At 45.0% G+C, this 25,092-nt stretch overlaps 1 long non-coding RNA gene across 1 annotated transcript in view; it reads right to left on the bottom strand.

Annotated features, from left to right (window-relative positions):
• The window catches only part of LOC115086292, a 121,700-nt gene that overhangs the window by 85,810 nt on the left and 10,798 nt on the right, over positions 1-25,092 (bottom strand). The window contains exon 2 of the long non-coding RNA XR_003855212.1: positions 7,735-7,844. This is a non-coding gene — a long non-coding RNA (uncharacterized LOC115086292). The remainder of the gene's footprint in view (positions 1-7,734; positions 7,845-25,092) is intronic.

Here is a 25,092-nt window from a genome sequence, read left to right as displayed (position 1 = left end):
GGTCATCCATTGCCCCTACCATATGACACAGGCTGGCCAATGGCACCGGTAGCCCCTGTCACATGATAGTGCCATTTTGGTTAGTGGCAGCGGATGGCCCGGGAGTGGCAGATTGCTCCAGGGCCACCCGCTGGACCACCATGGGTTTTCGTAAGTCTTGGAGGGGATCTGGAGGGTGGCGCGACGGGGAGGAAGGCAGGGTGAGGTGGGGGCTGGGCAGAATTGAAGCGGCTGCCTCACCCTGCCTCATTGGCTCGCAAGCGGCTGTGGCACCCCCTAATGGTCAGCGCCCGGGGCCCAGACCTAGCTCGCCTGGTGCTTCCACCGGCCCTGATAATACGGCCACCTGAAATGTGGGTTAAGTTTTCCTCCTGCTCTGAGCAGGAGTTACATTTCCAGCATTAAGAAAATATGCTTTACGCTATCTGACCTTTAATGGAAGGGAAAAGAGCGGGCTTTTTCCATAGCAGGACCCACCCACTGGAACTCCATGCCGCCGGACTTTCATCTTGAAACATGTCCCCAAAAATTTAAAAAAAAACAAAACTAAAAACATGGCTTTTTAAGCAAGCATTCCCAGATTAACATCTTTGCCCCTCCACCACCTCACCGCAAGCTCATTACCCCCCCCAAGCCCCTCCCCCCCTTATTCCCCTCCTGCCCTTCCCTCCCCCTCCCCAATCTAACCGCCACCCAACAACCATACAGTGACTTCCTCGACATGTAAATAATAATTGCAATATCTAGTCTCAATCCTCCTAATTGTAAATAATAATGTGTCTTGTAAATTAATGTCTCTCTCTTTTAATCACTTAATCACTTACTCTAGTGATTACCCACATTGTATCGCTTATCTTTAAACCCTGTTTATCCTCCCCCCCCCCCCCCCATTTGCATGCCCCTTGTTTAATGTACTTTCTCTCTTGTTTTCGAGTTACTTGTAAACCGATATGATGCGCCACACGAATACTGGTAAATAAAAAAAACCGTTAAATAAATAAATAAATAAATAAATAAATAATGCATCTCCCTGCATTGCTGGGGAATAGCTAAAGCCTTTTTTAACACAGGTTATGCTTGAATCTGCACTAATTTTAATGCTGATTTTTACTGCTTGTTTAACTCGCATTTTTTTTTTAGAAGTTAAAACCCCTTCTACATAAGCAGAACTAACTTACCGCGGAAAAATGCACATTAAAATAAGGGCACGAACCTGCACTAATGTTAGTGCAACTTATCACATCTGCCTCATAAAACATAAACCCTTCCCAACCTCAAGCATACCAAACTCTTACATCGCTTCCAATCCCAAACACGCATAGCTTGAAATCCCTCTTGCCAAATATTATTGAATAGCCATTTTATGTTTCTCAAATCACTCTTTGCAGATAATTTAAAATCTTTCTGAATGCATTAGGATCATTTTTATTTTATGCAGTATAAGCTGCAGGAAGAGGAGAGAAATTGAGTTGCTTTTAACAACTGTCATCTCCAGCAAAATTAGGGAAATTTAGAATTATAAATGTAACGTATTGGCCATATAAAGCTATTATAATGAACAATTCAGAAGGGCACGCTACGAAGGACAAGAAGGAGAATGGATATTTTGGCCTTAGTGTACAGATGTCTCCGTGGGGCCCTGAGGATCATAATTTAATAGTCCAGGTTCTTCAGATAAGGTTATTGGCACAATTTAACCTTTTGCAAATACATCAGTCTTAGAAATTTGCACTAATGTGAAAAAAATAAACAATTCAATAAAAAGTCACAAAATCCAATTTTGAAAAGTGCCCCTTTAAATCAGACTCAATTTTCTAGGCATTGCTTTCGTTTAGCCAAGTCAGAGCCTGTCATATCTGCCAGCAGTTCTCCTTCAACTATGAGCAAAATTACTAAACAAAGTCAAAATGCATGCATGTGGACAGTGAAATCAATAAGAAATGCATCAGCGATAGGAATGATTAATCTGCTGCTGGCTATTCAACGTTTAATACTGCTAATGTCACCTTCAGTCCAAGCCTAGAGATGTGTGAAAACTATCGCCTCAAAAGGGGAAATTGCAATAAATGGATGATAAGTCTCCTTCAAATACCTGGGTGGAATACCCACGTTTAGCTCACTGTTAATGGAAGGGAGAGAAATGTGTCTCGGTCTTTCTGTGTACCTCCAAAGCACAGCTGCTTTTTACCGCTTGTGGTGAGTTCCTGGTTCCAGGAGTGTAGCATCATTAGTGCACAGTAGTACACAGGCACCGCCAACTTAAAAAAAAAAAAAAAGCAGCATGTTATGGAGGAGTAGCCTATTGGTTAGAGCAGTGGGCTACAAACCAGGAGACCAGGGTTCGAGTCCTGCTGTTGCTCCTTGTGACCTTGGGCAAGTCTCTTTACCCTCCATTGTCTCAGGTACAAATTTAGGTGTGGATTTATCAAAATGCGGTAAGTACTGCATGCGATAGCAAAAGGGGTGTGTTTTATGCTAATATAGCATTTATCACAATTTGTGCTAATTACCTGTGTGAAGAGCTAAGTTAGTGCAAATTGCAATACCATTTCAGATTCTGTGATAAGTGCCAGACCTGTTGCATTTCACCACTGGGGGGGGGGAGGGAGGGAGAGGGGGGGGGGGGAGAGAGAGAGAGAGAGAGAGAGAGAGAGAGAGAGAGAGAGAGAGAGAGAGAGAGAGAGAGAGAGAGAGAGAGAGAGAGAGAGAGAGAGAGAGAGAGAGAGACTGGCCATAATGTCATGGCCCATAGGCAGGTATTTGTATCCCTATGGTAGGCCCACCCAGTAACTCGAGGTGGGGATTAGGTAAGAGTGTAGGGGGTTAGGGGCCACTTTGACATTCTACGTGACACCTACAAACAGAACAGTGGTCCCTTGTGAAGATTTGCTGGCCTTCGGAATTTGCATCGCACCATATGATATGGTGCAATTGCATGCATTAACAGGGCTTTTTGCATGCGATAAGCCCTTAACGCATGCAAAAACGCCTTATCGCATTTTGAAAAATGACCCCCTTAGATTGTAAGCCATCTGGGGATTGGGAAATAGATGAATGTAATCTGCTTTGAAGTGCCAAATAAAAAGAGCAGAATATTAACAAGAAAAAATAGAGCGGTTTCTTCCATTTGGCAAAATAGATGATTGCCTAGAGAGCAGCACTAGGGGCTTCGGTGCATGAGGAAGCAAGTCTCTCTGTTGGTCAGGAGGCAGAGAAGCGGCTGCAGGGAACAGGAGAGGCTGGAGCAGACAGAGTGCAGAGCGTATCAAAGAAGAGCCATTCTGCTCCCTTTGAATTGTGCAGCATTTTAGGTGTTTATGGGTTTGGAAATTTTCAAAAAGTCCTTTTACCCAGCTAAATCGGTATATGGCTTTAGAAAATTTCCTCCCTATGTCCAATTCTATACTTTTTACAGGGTTATTCTGGGAGGGATGATGGTGGGGCCACTAATTTTTTACTTTTATAAAATATAGAATATGCAAGTAAAGGCTACTTATGCGAATATATGCTAAATGTTATACTCATCTTTGTTAATTTTGAAAATTCATCTAAGTGGTTGCAGCTTAATTAAAACTTAATATCATAATTAGCTAACTTGTAGGTATTAATCTACATTGTGATTCAGCATTGCAAATTTCTTAGAACTCTCCTATCTTGCCCTATTCATTCTTCCTTCTGAACTGTTCAGTATCCATGGAATGGTTATCATTTGAATCAATTATCTCTACTCCAGTCCTTCTCTTCAAAATTAATAGTTGGGTTGCAAGAACCTTAATGAGTCAGTGTCAATCCAACAAGGTGAGACAGCTGTACCTGTAGCTTCCCAGCTTTCTCCTTGCCAACATGCCACAACCTGTCATAACAATACCAGCTGGCCTCTATGATGCCCGGTTGACCACCAGCTGCCTTCACTCACCTTGAAGCTCTTCTTCAAGGCCGTGGCAGAACACCACCACGGAACCATCCGACGCCGAATTTTTCCCCAAAGGCCATAGACTGCCTTAGGTGCGCATGCGCGTACTCTGTCTCCTGATAAAGGCCCTGTGGTGGGAACTTGGCCGTGGCACCCGCTGATGATGTCAGTCCAATCGGACTATTTAAACTGCCTTCCCTGGTCAGCCCATGCCTCAGCAACAGGTCCTCTTGCTGTGCTTTAGCCTGTAGTACGTGTTGCCTGCTCTTGCATGCCCTTTTCCAGTCCAGCCTGCCTTGCCTCCATTGCAGCCTGCCTTGCCTCTGTCCCAGTCCTGCCTTATCTCTACTCCAGTCCTTCTCTTCCTCTCCTTCTCTTCCCTTGGACTCACTCTTGTCCACCCTGCCTGCCTTCTCTGACTGCCTCTTGGATCTGTTCTTGCCTGGATACCGATGCTGCATGATCTCCGCCTGCTCTGACCTCTTGCCTGGATACCAATTCTACCTGACCTTTGCCTGCCCTGACCTCGGCCTGGATACTGACGCCACCTGTCCATGCTTCCTGGGACCCTCGCCTAAGTTCTGCCAGACTAATAACCAAAGGGCTTAACCTGCAGGGGAAGAGGCTGATAGAGGTGAGGCTCAGTTCTGGTCCCCGAGAGTCCACTTCCTGTGGATGAGGGCCCAGCTGGGTCATCAGTTTGGGAACAACAATCTCAGCACAAGGGCCCACACACCGTGACAGCCTCTTTCCAACCTGTGCAACTGCTAAGTCAGAATCTCTATTTGAGCTAAAAGCTCAAGACTACTTTGAACACAAGGATGACTCGCCCCTTGACCCATCCTGTGGTGGGGGGCGTGGAGACTTTCTCACTCGACTAGCTGCAACAATTTCCCCTTCCCCATCCCTTATGAAACCGATCTACTATATCTGCACTTAAAGCTATCTGACTGGGATGGGCTGGAGGCAACGGAAGATTTGCAGCAGTTGCTAGGGATATGCAGTTATTTAAAACAAATGCACAAAACGCATAGAATAAGGGCACGTCATTTCATTTGGGGGGCCCCAAAAATTAATCGTGGGTCCTCCAAATGAAACAAACCTTATTTGGTTCATCCATTTTAAAAGAATGCAATGGGCCTGGGCCTGAGCCAATGCGAGGCCTGAAGCCGGGACCTCACCTAGGGCATAGGACGAGAACCAAAGCAGGGGCTGAAGACTGGACTCCCTATGTCCTTCTCAATGCCAGGGTTTTGACTTAGATCTGGGCTGATACCAGAGCCTCAGCCGAGACCCCTCAAAACCTTTTTTTTAATTACCTGATCCGTTAGGTATCTGAGGAACACCAGGTCCTTGATCTGGACCCAGGCCTGACATCAGGGCCCGGTCCAGAGACTGGGTACCAATGCCCTGTGCCTCAGCCTAGGCCAGTGTGCAGGTCCAGGTCCAATGCCATGGCCCGGTTAAGTGACTGGGTCATGATGTCGGGGCCTTGACCTGGATTCAGGCCTAACACCTGGGCCCAGTGCAGAGACCAGGTCCTGACACTTGGGCCTCAGGCCATGACCCTGGCCCAAGCCCAATGCCACAGCCGGTCCAGAGACCAGTTCCTGATGCCAGGGCCTCAGCCCGGCGTCAGGCCCAGGTCTTGGATCCCTGACCTCGGAGGTCCATTTCTTCGTCTTCTTTCTTCAGTCCTTGAATGCCAACCGGTGCCATCTGCTGGGATTGTCCCAGAGTTAATTTACTCTGACGCATCCGCCCCCCCCCCCCCCCCCCGTGGATGACGTCAGCTGGCATTCAAGAACTGAAAATAGAAGATGAAGAAGAAGACTTCCAAGGCCTGGCCTTGATCCTATGCTGAGGCCCAGGCATCAGGACCCAGCCTCCCTATTGGACCTTGGTGTCAGTCCTGGGTCCGGGCTAAGGTTCCAGTGTCAGGACCCAGCCTCCAGATTGGACTGTGGCATTGGGCCTGGACCCTGGTCTAGGTTGAGGCTCAGGCATTGGAACCCGGCCTCCGGGCCAGGCCCCAGCATTGGCCCTGGGTCTGGCCTGAGGCCCAGGGCCAATGCTGGGGCCTCCGGGCCAGGCCCCAGCATTGGCCCTGGGTCTGGCCTGAGGCCCAGGTGTCGGGACCTGGCCTCCAGGTTGGACTGTGGCATTGGGCCTGGACCCTGGTCTAGGTTGAGGCTCAGGCATTGGAACCCGGCCTCCGGGCCAGGCCCCAGCATTGGCCCTGGGTCTGGCCTGAGGCCCAGGTGTCGGGACCTGGCCTCCAGGTTGGATCACAGTGTTGGGCCTGGGTCAGGGTCGAGGCCGCAGTGTCAGGACTCATTCTCTAGACCAGGCCATGGCATTGGACCTGAGCCTGGACCTTGGTCCGGGCTGAGGCCAGGTATCTGGACCCGGTCTCCCGACCAGGCCCCGGAATTGAGCTCGGGTCTGGGTTGAGGCCCTTGCATCAGGACCCGACCTCCGGACCGGGCTGCTGCGACCTTGGCCTCAGCCTTGTGTAGGCTGAGGCCAAGGTCGCAGTGACCTACTGTGGCCTTGGCCCTCACAAGGCTGAGGCTTTGCTCAGGGCGTAGGTCTTGCCGGCAGATCCCCATGAGACCGGGTAAGTGGAAGGTAGTGGTTCCTGCCTCCAAATGTTTTGAGTGCAGGCCCCGTTTTCTTTTCTTTTCTTTTTTTTATGTTTGATTTTTTTTTTCACATGAATGAAACAAATCAAACATTCCATGAACTTAAATCCGTGGGGGGGAAAAAACCTCCCAAGAGCGAACAGAAACATGAAATTGATTTTTTTTTTTTCTCTGCACATCCCTAGCACTTGCAAGAGGAGGCCTCTGGCCTGCTGTCATGCATTTGGATCTCCTTCAAGTTGCTGCCACTGATGTTACTGCCCCCTCTTGCCCAGGTAGGCCCAGACTGATACCCACCCCCACCTCGGGGAAGGATAAGTGAGAGGATTTAATTACTCATCTTTACAAATTCAAGCTGAAGGCGAATTACAATATAAGAGCTCTATTTACTAAGCATTTTTCCCATAGACACAAATGGAAGTAAACCTTAGTAAATGGACCCTTAAAACCAGTAGGCGTTTCCCTGACCCACAGGGCTTACTCTCTACGGGCTCCATATTCAGCCACTATCCAGCTGATCTAGTTATCTGGCTAACCCCAGTCCTCTCTGTTATGCCCATGCCTGCCTGCCACTTAGCCGGCTAAATCAAAACTTGCCCGGCTGAGTGTCGCTGAATATTGTCCTCCACATTAGGCAGTGGAGGTTGAAGTGACGTGTCGGAGGTCAGAAGTAGCATAACTGGGAGAAACAGGATTTCAGCCTTGGTTTCCCTGGTTCTCAACTGGCTGCCCCAATCACTAGGCCACGCCTCTTTAATTAAAAAAAAAAAAGTGCAGACTACAGTAGGGGGCTAGCTGGATTGTCTATGTCCCAGAAAAATGTGTTCGTCCTCTCTGTTGGGAATGTAAATTCTTCTAAATATATACTCTAATGCAATTTTTGGTAGTTGTATGGTAATGCATGCGGTTGGGTTTTAAAACAATTGAAAGATTTTCAGCAAAGGCAGGATCCCTATTAAGTACTGTGTCTTCCTTCTTATTGACAATGTAGCACCACATGCAGCTGCCTTTGTGATGAGCAGTCTAGCAGCATCCTTCTGCCACACAGGCTGCATGTTAAACAGGGAGAAGTCTCGTCATTATGTCCCAAATAAAGCTGATTAAACCGAGCTACAGCTAGGAATATAGCTCCGCCCAAGGTTACACAATCAGTGGTAGAGGAAAGTTTAGACTCACATCCTGGGACCTCTCCTGACCACTACAGCATGCCTCCTCCTAAGTAACCTTTGATTTCCTTTGGTCGGGTAGTCTTCAGGTGGTCTCGTTTCATATGTAGACCATATTGCCTGCAAGCAGAGAATATAACCTTTGATCATTTTTCGTCTTCTCATAGTTCCTGAATGACAGTTTCTTCCCTCTGAAATCAGTGCAAGTTTATTCATTTATCCCAACAGTAGTTAACGTGCCACAGGAATATGGTCTAGGATAGACATTTCCAACTTATCACCTACTTCTTCTCTGAGTAGTAGAGGGACGGTGTAGCTCTGTGTCAAAATGGACAGGGCTGAGCCTGTCCTGATTTTCCTTATCTTTGCATGCTTGAGCTCGTAGTCCCTGCCTTCTTAGAAAAATCAGAAAAATATCTTCGCGCAGGCAGGAGAAGCAAATCTTTTACAAATGAAAGAATGATCAAGAGCGTGAGGTCACAATGTGAGGCTCCAAGGGGGCAAACAAAGGAGCCACATCAGAAAGTACGTCCATGGGAAGGGTGAGGGAGGTGGTGGAGACACAGACAGCAAGAGAAGTCAAGAAAGCCTGGGATAGGTACGAAGAGTCCCCAGTTGGGAAGAAGTGAGGGGAAGGTCAAAGGTCAAATAGGAATGACGTTTGGGCAGATTAGCTGGCCTCATGGTCTTTATCTGGATTTGCTCATCCTGTTCATATAGGCAGGCAGCTATATGGGTGCCCTAACTACTTGCATATGATTAGTAATATGGGGTTAAAAAGTTTGAGAAAAGTTTATTTACGTGTGTACTGGTATTATCTTTCCAAGATAATCCTTCTCAAGGCTGTCATTTCAAGAACTCAAAAAGTTATGCAAGTAATGCAATCAACCTTAGATCTGATCTTAACCAAACTATAAATAATACAGAAAGCAAACTAGATATATCTTCACAACAATAACACATAGACCAACCGGCTGAGTCATTTGGAAGTTACATTTACTTCATACATATGAAGATATAATAGCAATAGGCATGTGTGTATCAAAAATTCTTGAGTCAGCTCATTCTATTCATTTTTGGCCAGTTTTGGAGGGTTTTTTTGTTTTTCATTTTTTTGGTTTGTTTTTAACAAATGGAGAATAACTTTCAAGCAACTCCACTTGGCCTCCTACACACACGTATATGGCTTTCTGAAGATCTATGAGAGCATTTCATAACCTCTGTGCACCTTGTAGGCGCGTATTATGCACGTCTACCCGTAACATATGTGCATAAATATGCTTATGTGCTAATAAATTCAATGCATTGAAAGCACGTACGTTTTCTACCAGTCTTAAAAATATATACATGTGTATTCTATGCGAGGAAAAATAGTAGCACTTGCTCAATTAAAACCCGATTAACGCATGGAAGTCGGTATATTTTATAACACACGTGTGTAACTGAAAATACCAGTTTTCCAATTCATCCACCATTCGAGACACTCCTGGCTCTTCAGCCTCAACTCCCTCAGCTTTGCCAGACCTCCTACTCAGCCCATAGTAGACAATAAACAAGTCTGATATCAATGACATAAGATAAATTAGCAGATGTAATATTATGTGAGTAAATTACCAAATGTACGCATGCAAGTCTCTTATAAAATAGCAACCTACATATGTAACTGTTGGCCCAGTAGCAATTTGTACAATTTCAAATAAAACAAACCATAAATGGGTATTTTTGGCTAAGATTCTTTATTCATTTCAATTAAAAGAGCATTGGGAGGTCCTGATATGCAGATCACTTCTGCTAATTCAGGATAACTAAAATCTCTTTTTTTTTTGGCAGGGAGAGGGAAGAGGAGAAAGCATAATGGGAGCAATTTTCAAAGCCCCTGGAGTTTCCTTTTGAAAATCAAATGTGCAAAGTCCGCACATACAAAAGTAGCCGGGGACTTTGCAATTTTTGTGGGTCCGCTGCGTGGGGAAAAGTACAGGTGTGCACTTCTACTCCCTTGGCCTCTTCCCACTCTGGGGAATGTCTTTTTCTCCCGCAAATAAAAGTACGAGTGCAGGTTTCACAGCAAGCATACTTCCACCTGCAGTAAGGCTGGACAATTTTTGACACTGTACATGTTTACCCATGTATAAGGTTTCTGACTTTTCCCTTTCAATTATTCTCTTCATGTATAACAACTCTCAGTAGAAGTGTTGCAGTAAACGAATGTAAGGCAGGCTAGGCTAAGGACAGAAGATGCTTAGATCTTTAGATTCGAGGGGAAAGTCTGAGGCAGGCTCTGTGGTGTTTTATCAGGCATGGGCAGACCAGATGAGCCTTAAACTCTTTTATCTGTGTTCATTTTCTCTGTTTTGATATCGATGGAAAAAAAAACCAAAAAACCAAAAGCCAGCAAACGTATTCTCTCTGGCACTAGGACACTACCTGCAGGTACTGCACTGTCTGAGTAACGTTATTTCTAGGTCTCTGACTTTAATAGGTAAGCACAACTAAAGGAAAAAAAGGTGCCGAAGGTACAATAGGATCAAAATTTCCATTCGCTTAGGTAATTATGTAATTTGAACTTTGATTCAATTAGTTGTTTGATGTAAGAATGCCCTCTAACTTTTCTTTCCTGTATCCTTATATATTTCAAGTGGCTGACCAGCCAATTCAAATCTGTAAGTACAAAGAAAAGAACGACTCAATTATATATATATATTTTTTAGAGCAGATCCGCTCTCTCATTGACACAGCGATATACAATTATGCAGGCAGCACTCCTTTATTTCTGTTAAATGGAAAAAGATTCCAAAAGATAAAAGAAAAAAAATGTCAATATCTTACCAGGCGATTGGAAGGAAAGTGTACTAGTAACATCACAAAGATAAGAAGAACAATAAAAGGCAATTGATTGCATTGGCTTTTACTGTGATGGCGAGGGGGAGCACAACTGGTGGTAGATGTACTGCCAGGAGGTATAGCTAGCAACAGCTTCTCTGCCTTTTGGCTAAGATCAAGTGTAGTGTAGCTTCTCCATCCCGTTTCTTCTCTTGCTGCACGCTGGTTTTGCCCAGCTTTAAATTCAAGTACCATTTGAAGCACTCGGTCAGACATTATGGGGCCTCTGCACTATGGGTTAGCGTGCACGCTGATGACTACATTTTGAAAGAGCTTAGGTGCTAACAATTAGCATGCACGCGTGAAAGCAGCCCGCATTAACGCATATGCTATTTCATAAAACCTCATCGGTATCTGCACAAAAAAGGAGCACGCGAAGGGTGTTCTGGGGCAGGGCCAAGAGATACGCCGGGAAGTTGCTATTTTGTAAGAGATCTGTGCAAAGACATTAGGCAATTTTTCACCTGCTAATTAACTAGCCCAATTGATATCAGACTCATATGCTGTCTGCTATTTTTGGGTGGGAGGTTTGCGTGAACTGGGAAGGGATTCAGGGTGGAGTACTAGGAGGGTATCAGGGAACTGGAGATGAACTGGGTGGTCTGGCAGAGGGTACCGGCAAACTGTTGATTTCAATTACGCTCAAATATCTTAAAATATGCCTGCCTCCACGTATAAATCGGGTCTAACCCGTACATGTTCTATGTTTTCCGAATGTAAAATATATGGACGTATGTTTAGAAAATAAAGTGTTTTTTTTCAGTGCATTGCAAATATTTGCATATACTGAAATACATTCGCATACTTTCAAAGCTGACGCAGGCTAAAAGGCGAGTTTTCAAAACCTTTTGAAGGTGAATTTTAAAAGCTGGACGCATGCTAAAATAAGAAGATACACGTGCATGCAGAACCGGCGTGTCCACGTGATTTTAAAAGCCGCCCACGTGACCGCACAAGTCCCGATGCACGAATACCATGCATTGTGGGGGAAAAAAGGGGTGGAACCTTGACAGGGCGGGGGCGTTCTGGGGTGCAGCCAAGAGGTGTGTGCCCGAGTACCTACACGCCTGGGTGCGTGCCCAGGTCTGATGCCGTACCACGTAACTTTACTTCTGCCGTGGTTGGAATGTAAGTTTGAAATATTACATTTACAGGTATCTAGGAAGTGTTTGAGGGGTCTGGGTTACCTGGGGGGGGGGTTGCAGGTTACCGAACCAGGGAAGTTTGGAGGACCTAGCTGTAAACTGGGAAAACCGGTGGATGCACTGGTGAAACTGGTCACGGCGTGGACGCTTGCCTGTTATAAAATTCCCTCACTATTATACAGCTCAGACCTAACATTACACTGCAGGATGCGCACAAGCTTAAAATTAGGCACACAGGTAGAAGCGCTTCAGCTGTTTTATAACATGCGCGTGGATACTATGGGATTTATGGGAAGAACAGTCGTATGTACGGGGTTAAAAATCGGTTATTCGGCAATTTCATCAGTGGACAGCTGAACCTTTTCTGAAAAAGCCTATTATAGGTGAAACGAGGGACCCTTTGTCAGGGTAATTCTGCTTATGTCGGAGAGCAATTACAAGAAAAGCTCCGCTTATTAGAGCGGCAGATACAAGAAGTCTTTGGAGAATCCCAGACATATGGGAGGATTTATAAAAATCAATTAATGAATGAGTGAAAGTAATGAGATATGATATAAGGATACAAGTGAAGGAGTAGGAATTTAATCTGTATTAGGAATCTGCTGTACATGCACGGAGAGGCATTTATATGTTAGGACATTTCTTAATGGGAATAGGATGGGATGTGAGAACAAATGAGTATGATTGTGCAGGGTGTGATTTGGTTTATATGGGGTGGGAATTATTTTAATGCAGTTATTTTTAATTGTATAATTAAGAGAAATGTTATAGGTTGCACACTGTATCTAGCGATTTCTAGATTTTTGATTAATGTATTATTAATATATGAAAAATAAAATGTTTATTGTTTGTTAACTGAATGCACATTAATTTGTTCTTTTCTCTCTCTATATTGCATTATATTATTTAAAAAAAACACAACGTATGCACATATATTGGGGACCCTGACCAAGTTTGCAAGTATAAACAAAGGGCAAGGGGCGTTATGGGGCAGAGCCAACATTAACCCCTTAAATTGCTGTTTTACAACTTGCCAAAGTGACATGTGTGAGTCTTTTATTTGTGTATCTTTACTCCTGCTCAATATTTGGTTTAAGCAATAGTAAACATCTCAAAAGTAAAAAAATTGACTTGGCAAGGGGTCTGAGTGAAAAGTGGAGACTTCAGGTTGAAGAGCCCGAAGAGTCTTCACGAGCTGCAGTTGGACTGGGTAAACTGGTAGACTAATTGGTAAAACTGGTAATTTCATTGCCTCACCCATGTAATAAAATCACCTGGCTTGCGCATGTAAAAGCCATCTTACAGGGGGTAAATGTTACGCGCCCCACCCGTGGCCGTCCTGTGCACGGGACCACTCACCTTCGGGGTTCCACAGCGGGTTCCAGTTCAGTCTCCCTCGCGGCCCTCGCTAGTCCAGCTAGGCCCCGGCGTCCCACGGCGGTGGTCGCCAGGCCTTCGGCTGTCCGCCAGGCCTCACGCCGAGCCTCGGCATCCTCAGCAACACTGGCCACGCCCCTAGGCGTGCGCGCGGACTAGCCGCTCTGATGTAGGCTCCAGGGCGGGGCCTAGTTCCGCGGCGCGCCCTGATTGAGTTCCTGTTAAAAGGAAGTTCCTGGCCTCACTTCCCTGCCTTGGCAATCGGGTCGGTTTGTTGCTGAGATTGCCCTTGTCCGTGTATCTTGCTTGCTTGTCCCTAGTCTTGTTCCAGGATCTTTCTGTTCCAGTTCTGTTCCTGCTTGTTCCTACTTCCTAGTCCTGCTTGTGCCAACGTTCATCTGTTTGTCTCCCTGGTTTTACCCCAGACTGACTTACTGATAAAGACCACAGCTTGTTCCTGACCTGCCTGCCAAAGACCTCAGCTTGTTCCTGACCTGCCTGCCTGCCTGCCGCCTGCCAAAGACCTCAGCTTGTTCCTGACCTGCCTGCCGCCTGCCAAAGACCTCAGCTTGTTCCTGACCTGCCTGCCTGCCGCCTGCCAAAGACCTCAGCTTGTTCCTGACCTGCCTGCCGCCTGCCAAAGACCTCAGCTTGTTCCTTGACCTCGTCTGACCTGAGGCTCCTGACCCTTGCTTCATTGACCATTCCTCGGACTGAGCTCTGGATTCTGTCCTTTGCCTGCCTGACCTTGTCCATTGATTCTGGCTCTGTCCCTAGCCTTGTCATCGCCATCACTATACTGGTTCTCTCTGCTTCAACCTGTCTTCAGCCTCGAACCCGATAGCGCTCCCCTAGTCTCTGTGGGCACACTGGACTTCCACTCTCCCAGGAGACCCTGCGAGGCCCACCTACGTCCAAGCGGCCCAGGACCCTACGGGCTCCTCCTGGGGGGACCTCGGGCTTCCAGTGGTGAAGCTCTACACCGCCTCTGTCTCCTTCCGTGCTCCGCCCCCTGGGGCAGTCCCCGCACTGTTCCAGGACAAAGGGTCCACCCCCGAGCGCAACAGTAAATGCATCTAATTATCATGAGTTCAATCTATTTGCAATGTCCCTTAAAATTCAAAGAACAAATACAAGGGTATATCACTTACATGACTAAATTCCTACCTATCCAGAGAGGCAGCACCTTTGCCACTACTTAGACAGACAAATTAGAACTTATCCGGCTAAATATTGCTTTTGTTTTATACTTATTTATTTATGTCGAGTCTTTATCTTTCACCTGGGCAAAGATAGGCTAGTATTACCTTACATCAGTGGCATAGCCATGGGTGGGCCTGGCTGGACCATGGTCCACCCACTTTGAGCTCAGGCCCACCCATTTAGTATTGCCCTGGCCCAGCAGCCTGAGAAGAACGAAGCAGCGGCCAAAGAGGGAAGGCAGCCCAGGAGGCCGCTGGTGGACCCTATCCCACCAGTGACCGAAGAGAAAGCAGCCCACTGGCTCCCATCCTACCGGCGGCCAAGAAGAAAAACCCGACTGTGGAGAGCCCGTTCGCCTGCTCCTCCTCGTGTGCCAACCCTACTGAATTCAAAACGCTTGCAGCTATCAAATGCTCTATGCTGATCTTGCGATGCCTGAGATCAGCATAGAGGAAGTGCTAGCCGCAAGAGTTTCGAATAGTGCAGGTGCCGGCACAGAAGGAGGAGGAGGAGCAGCAGCAGAACGGGCTCCCCCTTCTGCTCCTCATGGAGATACTGCCAGGGTTTTGTGTTTTTGAATGAATGGGAGAAGGTCTGGATGTGTGTTTGTGTGAATGGGAGCCTACCTAGAGTGTGTGTGGGTGTGTGTGTATGTGGGTGTGAATGGGAGCCTGCCTGGGGTGTGGTATTGGTGTGAATGGGAGCCTGCCTGGTTGTGTGGTGAAAGGGAACCTGCCAGAGAATGTGTGTATGTGAGAGAACATGTCAAGTTATGCATCTAAATGGCAAGTAATCCATCTAACTCAATGTTACCCGAGTTATCCATCTTACTTAAAGTTATCCATTCAACTCATAAATTATCCATCTAACTCCAAATTGGCCATTTTACTCCAAGTTTACCATCTAACTCATAAGTTATCTATCTAACTCTAAGTTTGCCATTTAAATGTTTAGCTTTGTATATTGACCTCAGTGTTTTGAAAATTGCCCTCATAGTTTAAATATTGAACTTTGTGTGTGTCTGTTATTGTTTGTAAGGTTTTGGGTGGACCTTTGGACACTGTGGCTGCTGACCACTCTCACAGGGGGAAGTCCCGTGAGGGGCCACAGATCAGGCTCAGCTTAGGGGACACAACACAGATAGATCTTTTATTAACAGTACTATCAGTACCTACTGTTAGATCTGCTCATTTGAGCAAAGTGAGAGAAAGGGCCATTTCAATTGCAGGGCCGAAGCTCTGGAATAATTTGCCACTGGAACTTAGAATGCAGGATAACCTGAAGAAATTCAAGAAAGACTTGAAAACATGGTGCTTTCAGCAATCATATGGAATTAATGCTTAAGATGATATATAAGTCAGCAGTCCATCAGATGATTCTATCTGTTATCTTCTTAACTAACATGATTGTAATTTAATTAAATTACAATCATGTTTTCTCTTATGTCAAACTTTATTGGTTGATTATAGTTACAATAGTTATATCTTGGTAGAGGGAAACCTGATTAATGTAAAGCTTAAAGCTGCTAATTGTTTACTTATTCTTTAAAACGGTTAATTGTAAAATCTGTTTCTAATTTATCGTTTTGACTGGTTAATTTTTGTATAAAATATTTAATGTAAAGCCTGTTGCTAAATTAATGTTGTCTGTAAACCGAGGTGATGTATACCTATACGTACCACGGTATATAAGAATCTCGAAATAAATAAATAAATAAATGTTATTTTAGTTTTATTTTATGAGTAGATTTTAGCTATCTTATTATTTTTATTGAATTTTTTTTGTATTTATTCTGTTTCCCAACTGTTATTTAATAGTTTGTATTATGTAAACCGTAAAGATAGAACCGTGTGTTCTGTGTAACGGTATATAAGAATTGCAGAAATAAAAATAAATAAATAAGTATTGAGGAGCCACCAGAGGTGGCAGTAGTGAGCTGAGATGAAGCCCGGCTGGGCTTGTAGTCCCTCAGGGCTCTGGAACAGCGATCCCTCAATGGCTGTGCTGTAGTGAAGAGAAACTGAGATAGTGAATACAATGAAGTATATGCAGGGTTCTGGAATAGAGCTTCTTTGGTTGAGTACTCACACAGCGGTTTCTCTCGGTAGGAATCACAGGAGCTGGAGTAGAGGCGGGCCCTCGAGGAGCGAGTACCTGGTTCCAGGGAACAGCTCTGAGAGAAGTAGATGGTAACTCACTGATGGTGTAGGCAGCGGTATCTTCCAGGCAGAAGTGAAGTCCAGGCAGCGAGTCTGGGAACATGGGCCCTCGAGGAGCGAGTACCAGTTCCAGACAGCGACCTCAAAGAGAAGAGAGAAGCCCCCCAAGGAGCGGGTACCCCAAATAGAGTAAGTCCAATAAAGGAGAGGCAGAGTTGTTAGGTACGGAGAGCGAATCCCATCCATAATGAGTTCCTGAACGAATACCTTTGCTAACTCGATTAGCTAGCCGTAGTGTAGGCTTTTTGTATTTATTTATTTATTTATTTTACGTTTTTATATACAGATGTTCCTGTATAGAATACATATCGCACCAGTTTACAGAGAACTGAACTGTCGCCTCAGGGACGGATACATTGGAACAAGGTTGAAACTGAAACTTACAGAGAACCAGTGGAATGCAATTCAAAACATTGCTGGCGGGATTCATCACAGGGTCAGAAATATTAATCCCGAATCACCTGGTTTGCTGCGGTCCATATTGTCTCTCCTGCAGATCTGATGGCCTCAGCTTGATGTCAAGGCTGCACTGGCTGGTGTTAGGGATAACCCCCGGACAGGAACATTGGACAGGCTGGATTCGAGGATGGAATAGGTTGAAACAGGAATAGGACAGAGAGGAGTCTCCACCAGTTGCAGCCACATTCCTCTCGGGTTCAGACCTTGGAACTTGGATGGTACAAGGGCAAGAAAATACCCATTGGAGGAGGGCTAACTGCAGGAAGAACACAAAACATAACAAGGTGCCCATAAGAGACAGACAACTGAAAACAAACAAACCAAGATAGGGAGATGCTGGAATCTATGGAACTCCATTCCACCAGACTTGCGACAAGAACCCTGCCTTCCTACATTTAGGAAAAGACTCAAAACGTGGTTATTTATGAAAGCTTTTCCAGACCCCAACTGAACCTTAATTTCTCCATTAACTAACGCTTAGACCCTTCTTTAACATGATAATTAGTAACTCTACCTTAACAGGGTAATTTCTTCAACGTTGCAAAAGCCGTACCTTATTTCACACCATTAATTGGCATACTTGTTCTCTATGTTAAATTCCTAGCCCCTTTTCCTCTGTTCCAAGTTGGGTAATTCCCTTGTTTTATTGTAACTGCAATCGTTTTATCAGCACCTGTTAATGTTTATTATTATCATTTAAATATTATTATTTTGTTTTCCTGCACCTCTTGTTAATTGTAAACTGGCATGATGCGATTCTCATCGCGAATGCCGGTATAGAAAAACTTTAAATAAATAAATAAATAAATAAACAAATAAACAAATGCAAAGGAAACAGGAGGCCCAAACTAAGGCCTCATACCAAACAGACACAATAAGACAAGAACAAAGAACAAGATCATACAGAGCAAGAAGTCCACTAGGGAAAGGACCAAAATACCAGACTGGAACAACAGAAGAGCAGAACTAAAAGCAAAGGGACTCCATGCTGAGGGTAAGGCAGGCTTAAATAGATCTGACAGTGCTGAGCCATTGATAATATGGCTGCCAGCAGGACCTCCAAGCCATAGGAGCTTGGAGAACTGATTGTAGAACATAGCCCACTGAGAGCCCCTACTGGAAGGAGGACAGCACATAAGAACATAAGAAAATGCCATACTGGGTCAGACCAAGGGTCCATCAGCCCAGCATCCTGTTTCCAACAGTGGCCAATCCAGACTACAAGTACCTGACAAGTACCCAAAAATTAAGCATATCCCATGCTACTAATGCTAATAATAGCAGTGGCTATTTTCTAAGTCTACTTCATTAATAGCAGGTAATGGACTTCTCCAAGAACTCATCCAAACCTTTTATAAACCAAGCTACACTAACTGAGTTTAATTGTGCATTGAGTGAAAAATAATTTTCTATGATTAGTTTTAAATGTGCTATATGCTAACTTCATGGAGTGCCCCCTAGCCCTGAAAGAGTAAATAACCGATTCACATTTACCCGTTCTAGACCTCTCATGATTTTAAAGACCTCTATCATATCCCCCCTCAGTCGTCTCTTCTCCAAGCTGAACAGCCCTAACCTCTTTAGCCTTTCCTCATATGGGAGCTGTTCCATCCCCTTTATCATTTTGGTCGCCCTTCTCTGTACCTTCTCCATCGCAACTATATCTTTCTTGAGATGCGTTGACCAGAATTGTACACAATACTCAAGGTGTGGTCTCACCATGGAGCGATACAGAGTCATTATGAGATCCTCCTTTTTATTCACTATTCCCTTCCCACCTTTCCCTACCTTTATCCTTCTGTTCTTCTGGTAACACAAGGCTAGGATGCAGCACACAGTTCAGTAGTAGAAAACAACAGGGGATGAGTGCAGTAGTTTTATATTGATCTGCCCCTTCTTCCGATTAGACATATCCCTTGTGCCTGTTTCATGGTCTAGGCTCGGATTCAATATTTTAAAATTCATTTTTAACTAGGTCTAGGACATGGAACAGGAGAGAGGGAGAGGGGTCAAATTTCATGTGTTGTTGTCTTCCTAGACGTAGTGATGACACTGTATGAATAAATGTCTCAGCTGGAAAAGAACCAATGACCATCTAGTGTAGAGTCAGAAGCTCTGCCAATGATCTTAAAGAGAACCTTTCTGTTATCAATCCTCAGATCCAGTTGTTATCTCTTTAAAAACAACACAGGCTAGTTGGTATACTCTGTTCATAGCAGCATGACAGTTATTAAATCCACATATTTTGCTTCATTTACCTCTGCATATTACAGGGGTTTCACTCTTAAACTCAGGCAAAAAAAATCTCTTAGAAATATCCGAAAATAATCTGAAAGTTGCAAACCAAATACAAAATCACCGAAGAGCGCTGGCACAAAGCAAACCAAATCACTGTTAACTCAGCAAGTTTACAAATCAGACTTTGTGGGCTTTAGATTTAGGATGGGACCATCTCTGTAGCTTAAGAGATTGTAGCTTTGGGACCATTATAAGTTAAATAAATGGCATCTCTTTGACAAACTCGCTTATCTTGACTTAGCCTGGCTCGATATTGCTTTTTTTTTTTTTTGTCTTTTCATTATAAGAGCTTGTATTCAGGCAGGAATATTTTCTCGGCACTAGAGCTACTTGTCCAACCTCTTGTCTGAAATAATTGTCTTCGTGACAGTGATTAATGTACTGCTAAAGGAGTGTAACGCTCTGGAATATTATCGAGTTTCCTTCTTTGCACTCGTAAAGAGGGGACAAGGAGGTTGCTTGCATGTATGCCATTGAAATACAGTAAAGGTGCACTGCCTGCAGCGGTGCGATGTTCATGGCAGAGCATTTCAAATGCTTTTCCTTGAGAAACTGCGTTTCTCCCTCCGCCCCCAAAATAAAAGCTGTGTGCAGAATTTCAACAGCAGTGACTGAGTTACATAGCAATAGGTTGATAGACAAGTGAGAAGCCTGGTTTGTGATCATTCCAGGAATCATTCCACCACTTACAACCACAGGACCCTTTCTTTACTGAAGTTGTCACGAATTTGTGGAACACACTCCTTCTGGAATTGAGGGAGGGAAAAAGATCTGAAGCAGTTTACGGAAAAAAGCTGGCTAACTCTAAAGTGCCTCCACACCTCTGATGTCTTGTGGGATCTTCCCTCCCTCTGTGGATCATTGGGGTCTACTGCTCAGGTTCAGACTGAGGGTAGACAAAAGAGGAAAAAAGTCAGGGGAATCTCTCATGCTCTATCTGCTTTTCCTTGGAAGATTACATATAATTAAAATAACAATAATTACATGTGGGTGGGTAATAAATGCAGGCTGGGGGGGTTAAATCAACGAACATAGTGGGCCACTTTGATCCATCGCAGTACGGCTCCCTCCTAACCTATGGGGATAGCATTCTTGGGGCATTTAGAGATTATGAGGGGTGGGCATGTTTGGATTATGATGAGGGTTTTTTGTAACAAAATGGAGGGGAATTGCCTCATGTTGTTGGATACCCAGGACATAAATTCATGGCTTATGAAAATGACCAATAAGGGTATGACAGGCTTGGGGCAATCTTTGGAAATAACTTCTTTTGCCTCTCCCTCGAAGGGGGTAACATTGCAAGGGCGGTGGGAATCAGTAAGACTCCCGGAGGGACTCAGTATGTTTGCTGGATGTTTAATAAATCCTGCTGCCCCTTTGCAGACTGCAGGTTCTGCCACTCCTGCTCGGTTTGTGGAGGCACCCACCTCACATCTAAGTGTGGAAAGCATACTTCAGGAAGGCCAGGTAGGGGATGGCAAGAATTGAGCCCCTAAGTCTCTCTCTCTCTATCCCTCTCCAAACCCCTCCCACTCGCATAGCAAATGTGTCATTTGCATACTGTTTTGCTATTTAATGCCCTAATATGAAATGATAAATGACCCTGTAAGTGGGCAATGGGGGGGGGACAAAGTCTGTGGGTACATTTTACCTGCATTTTGCTCCAATTTTCAAATAGAGAAAATAATCCTATATTTTCACTTTCCAACTTGCCACAGGTATTTTACTTTTGTACAAGAACTTTTTTCCCACGGAAAATAATAACACATGCAGCGGAATATTCAATCTACAACCATTATTTTCCTTTCCTCTATCTAAACACGCCTCAGGAATGCCTCCTCTAAATGCGGCTAACAGAATGCGCACACTTTTAGCCATATTGAGGGAGGGCGGCTTCCAGACTGTCAGTTTCTGCACGAGAATCACCATTTCCCCAGGAGAAGAGCTCTGAAAATTCTCCTAGAAATGTTCTGCAATAGAAATTTTTTAAAAAATTTAAATTTCAAAAATGTTCTTATGTTCTTAAGAAATCATTATGAAATACCAAAAGAAGCACAATTTCAAGTCCAAAAACAAAACCCGAGATGAAAGAAATTATCGAGAAAATTAAGGATGGCAGAAATTAACCTGAGCAAAACAAAAAAGAGAGAACATGAATATAAGCTACAGAAGATGATAGAGGAGACTGAACATTCTTCTCACTCAAAAAAAAAAAGAAAACTGATATGGTTAAAAAAAAAAAAAGACATATGAAGTACCTGTACACTTAATGCAACATTTGCTTGGCAATTTAAGGAAAAATAAAGCACATTAAAAGAAACTGTTTCCATTTCTTTTGAGTTTGTCTAGATACATCAGGACATGAAAAACATTTCTGAATAAAGAAAACAGGAAACTGCAAAGGCACTGGCAAGTTAAATGCAAAGCATTGATAAGGAAGGCAAAGAAGCTTGCCATGGAAGCAAAAACTTATAATAAAGACTTCTACAGGTTCATTTAAAGTAAAACACCTACGAGAGAGTCAGTTGGGCCAATAGATGATCAAGATGAACTCTTTGCTTTGGTTTTCACTGAAGAAGATGTAAGAGAGATACTCATGCCAGAAATGATATTCAAAGGTGTTATGATCAGACTTGTGAACCCTTGGACCGACGGGGGGAGGATGGTACTACCTTAGGAGGTGGGTCCTTAGGTTCCCCCGTCGGGTGGCGAGACGAACAGAAGATGGGACTGGCTGACCCTCAGCACTGAAGACTGAGACAACCATGGAGAAAGCGAAGTTGTTACGTCGGAGCAGCCAACTGGGTCTTCGCCACTGGAAGCCTGCGGTCCCCCCAGGAGGAGCCCATAGGGACCCGGGCCGCTGGGACTTAGGTGACCTTTGAGAGGTCGAGGAGTCGTGAGGTCGGTGCAAAGGCCAACTGGAGCTTCACTGCTGGAAGCCCGCGGTCCCGCTGGGAGGAGCCTGTAGGGACCTGAGCCGCTGGGACTTAGGTGGGCCCTTGGAGACGATGGTCCGGAGGAAGTCAAAGGTCGAGTTCCAGAGGGTCGTTGCTTGCCAGTCGAGGTCACACACTGAGGGATCACCACTTGCCAGTCCGAAGTCACACACTGAGGAATCACCGCTTGCCAGTCCGTAGTCACACACCGAGGAATCACCACTTGCCAATCCAAAGTCACACACCGAGGAATCACCAAGAAGAAACAGGAACCAGGAAGCAAGGATCCAAAGCACCAGAAGACTCACCGAAGCAAGCAGACTCGAACAACGAAGTTGCCAAGTCAAGGAGTGAGAGGAGGAAGTCTCCTTATATACTTCCCCTGATCTAGTTCATAGGAAACAGGTGCAGACAATTAAAGGGACGAGGTCCCTTTAAATTCTGTAAGGAGGCACAGCGTCATGCCTAAGAGGGCGGCAGCCATCTTGGATTCCTGGCCACGGAGGAAAGCAGCCCGATGCCATGAGGGAGGAGCAGGGACACCTCTCAACCCAGTGCCATGCGGAGGCCCGCGCCGGCACACAGGAACAACTGGAACCAGACTCCCGCGGCCTCTCCGATGCTGCCGTGGCAGCCCACCATCACGGGTCAGGTAGGGGATCGCGGCTGTGGCTGTCCGCGGCTGCAGAACACAACAAAAGGTAATGATTCAGTGTGCCTGTAAGATGTAATAGGGAAAGTTGACAAACTAAAGAGTAGGAAAACACATGGATCAGATGTATACATCCCAGAGTGCTGAAAGAACTGAAAAAGGAAATTGCAGGCTTGCAATTAATAATTTGTAAACTATAATTAGAATAATCTATGACACCTGATGACTGGAGGGTTGCCAATGTAACACCAATTTTTAAAAAGGGATCAAGGGGTGATCCAGGAACTACAGATCAGTGAGTCTGTCATCTGTTCTAGACAAAATGGTATAAACTATCATAAAGAACAAAATTGCTGAACTTATAGATAGCATAGTTTAATGGGACAAAGCCAACATGGGTTTACGCAAGGAAAGTCTTGCTTTACCAATCTGCTACATTCTTTTGAAGATGTAAATAAACATGTGGATAAAGGTGAGCCAGTTGATATAGTGTATTTGGATTTTGTCATTCTTAGTAAATTAAAAGGCATGGGATGGGGGCAGTGTCCTATTGTGGATTGGGATCTGATTAAAGGATAGGAAACAGACAGTAGGGCTAAATGGCAAATGTTCCCAGTGGAGAAAGGTGAATAGTAGAGTGCCCCAGGGATCTTTTCTGGGACCACTGCTTTTTAATATATTTATAATGATCTGAAAATGGGAATAACAAGGGAAGTGATCAAATTTGCTGATGACACAAAATTATTCAAAGTAATTAAATTACAAAGGGATTAGTAGAAATTGCAAGAGGACATTGAAAAACTGGGAGTCTGGGTAAGCAAATAGAAAATGAAATTTAATATGGACAAGTTCAAAGTGATGCATTTAGGGAAGAGTAACCCAAATTATAACTACAAGGTTCCATATTAGGAGTCACCGCTCAGGAAAAGAATCTAGGCATTATCGTTGATAATACGTTGAAATCTTCTGCTCAGTGTTCAGTAGCACCAAGAAAGCAAATAGAATGCTAGGGATTATTAGGAAAGGAATGGAGAATAAAACAGAGAATATTATCATGTCTCTGTATCACTCCATGGTGCGACTTCATATTGAGTATTGTATTCAGTTCTGGTTATCACATCTCAAACAAGATATAGCAGAATTAGAAAAGGTACAGAGAAGGGTGACCAAAATGATAAAGGGGATGGAAAGATTCCCCTATGGGAAAAGACTAAAGAGGTTAGGACTGTTCAGCTTGGAGAAGAGATGGCTGAGGGGAAATATGATAGAGATCTATAAAATAATGAGTGGGTGTTTACTCTTAAAAGACTAGGGGATACACAATGAAGTTACTATATGGTACATTTAAAACTATAAGATAAAATATTTTTTTACTTAATGCATAATTAAGCTCTGGAATTTGTTGCCAGAGGACGTGGTGAAAGCTATTACGGGCGGATTTTAAAAGCCCTGCTCGCGTAAATCCGCCTGGATTTACGCGAGCAGGGCCTTGCGCGCCGGTGCGCCTATTTTCCATAGGCCGCCGGCGCGCACAGAGCCCCGGGACACACGTAGGTCCCGGGGTTTTTGGAAGGGGAGTGTCGGGGGGCGGGACCCGATGATGTGGCATTCTGGGGGCGGGGCACGGTGTTTCGGGGGTGGGACCGGGGGCGTGGCGCCGGCCCTGGGGCGTGTTCCAGGCCTTCGGACCAGCCCCCGGGTCGGAGCACGGCGCGCCAGCAGTCTGCTGGCGCGCGTAGATTTACGTCTGCTTCTCGCAGGCGTAAATCTACGGACAAAGGTAAGGGGGGGTTTAGATAGGGCTGGGGGGGTGGGTTAGGTAGAGGAAGGGAGGGGAAGGTGAGGGGAGGGCGAAAGAGAGTTCCCTCCGAGGCCGCTCCGATTTCGGAGCGGCCTCGGAGGGAATGGAGGCAGGCTGCGCGGCTCGGCGCGCACCTGCTGCCCAAAATCGGCAGCCTTGCGCGCGCCGATTCAGGTTTTTAGAGGATACGCGCGGCTATGCGCGTATCTTATAAAATCCAGCGTACTTTTGTTTGCGCCTGCTGCGCAAACAAAAGTACGCGATTGCGCTGTTTTTAAAAATCTACCCCTTAGTGTAGCTACTTTTAAAAAAGGTTTGGACAAGTTCCTGGAGGAAAAGTCCATAAATCGTTATTAAGATGGCGTTGCAGATATCTACTGCTTACTCTTGGGATA

Source organism: Rhinatrema bivittatum, chromosome 2 (genome assembly GCF_901001135.1).
Source record: "Rhinatrema bivittatum chromosome 2, aRhiBiv1.1, whole genome shotgun sequence".
NCBI lineage: Eukaryota > Metazoa > Chordata > Amphibia > Gymnophiona > Rhinatrematidae > Rhinatrema > Rhinatrema bivittatum.
Note: the sequence above shows the minus strand (reverse complement) of the source record. Positions and strands in the feature narration are given on the sequence as shown.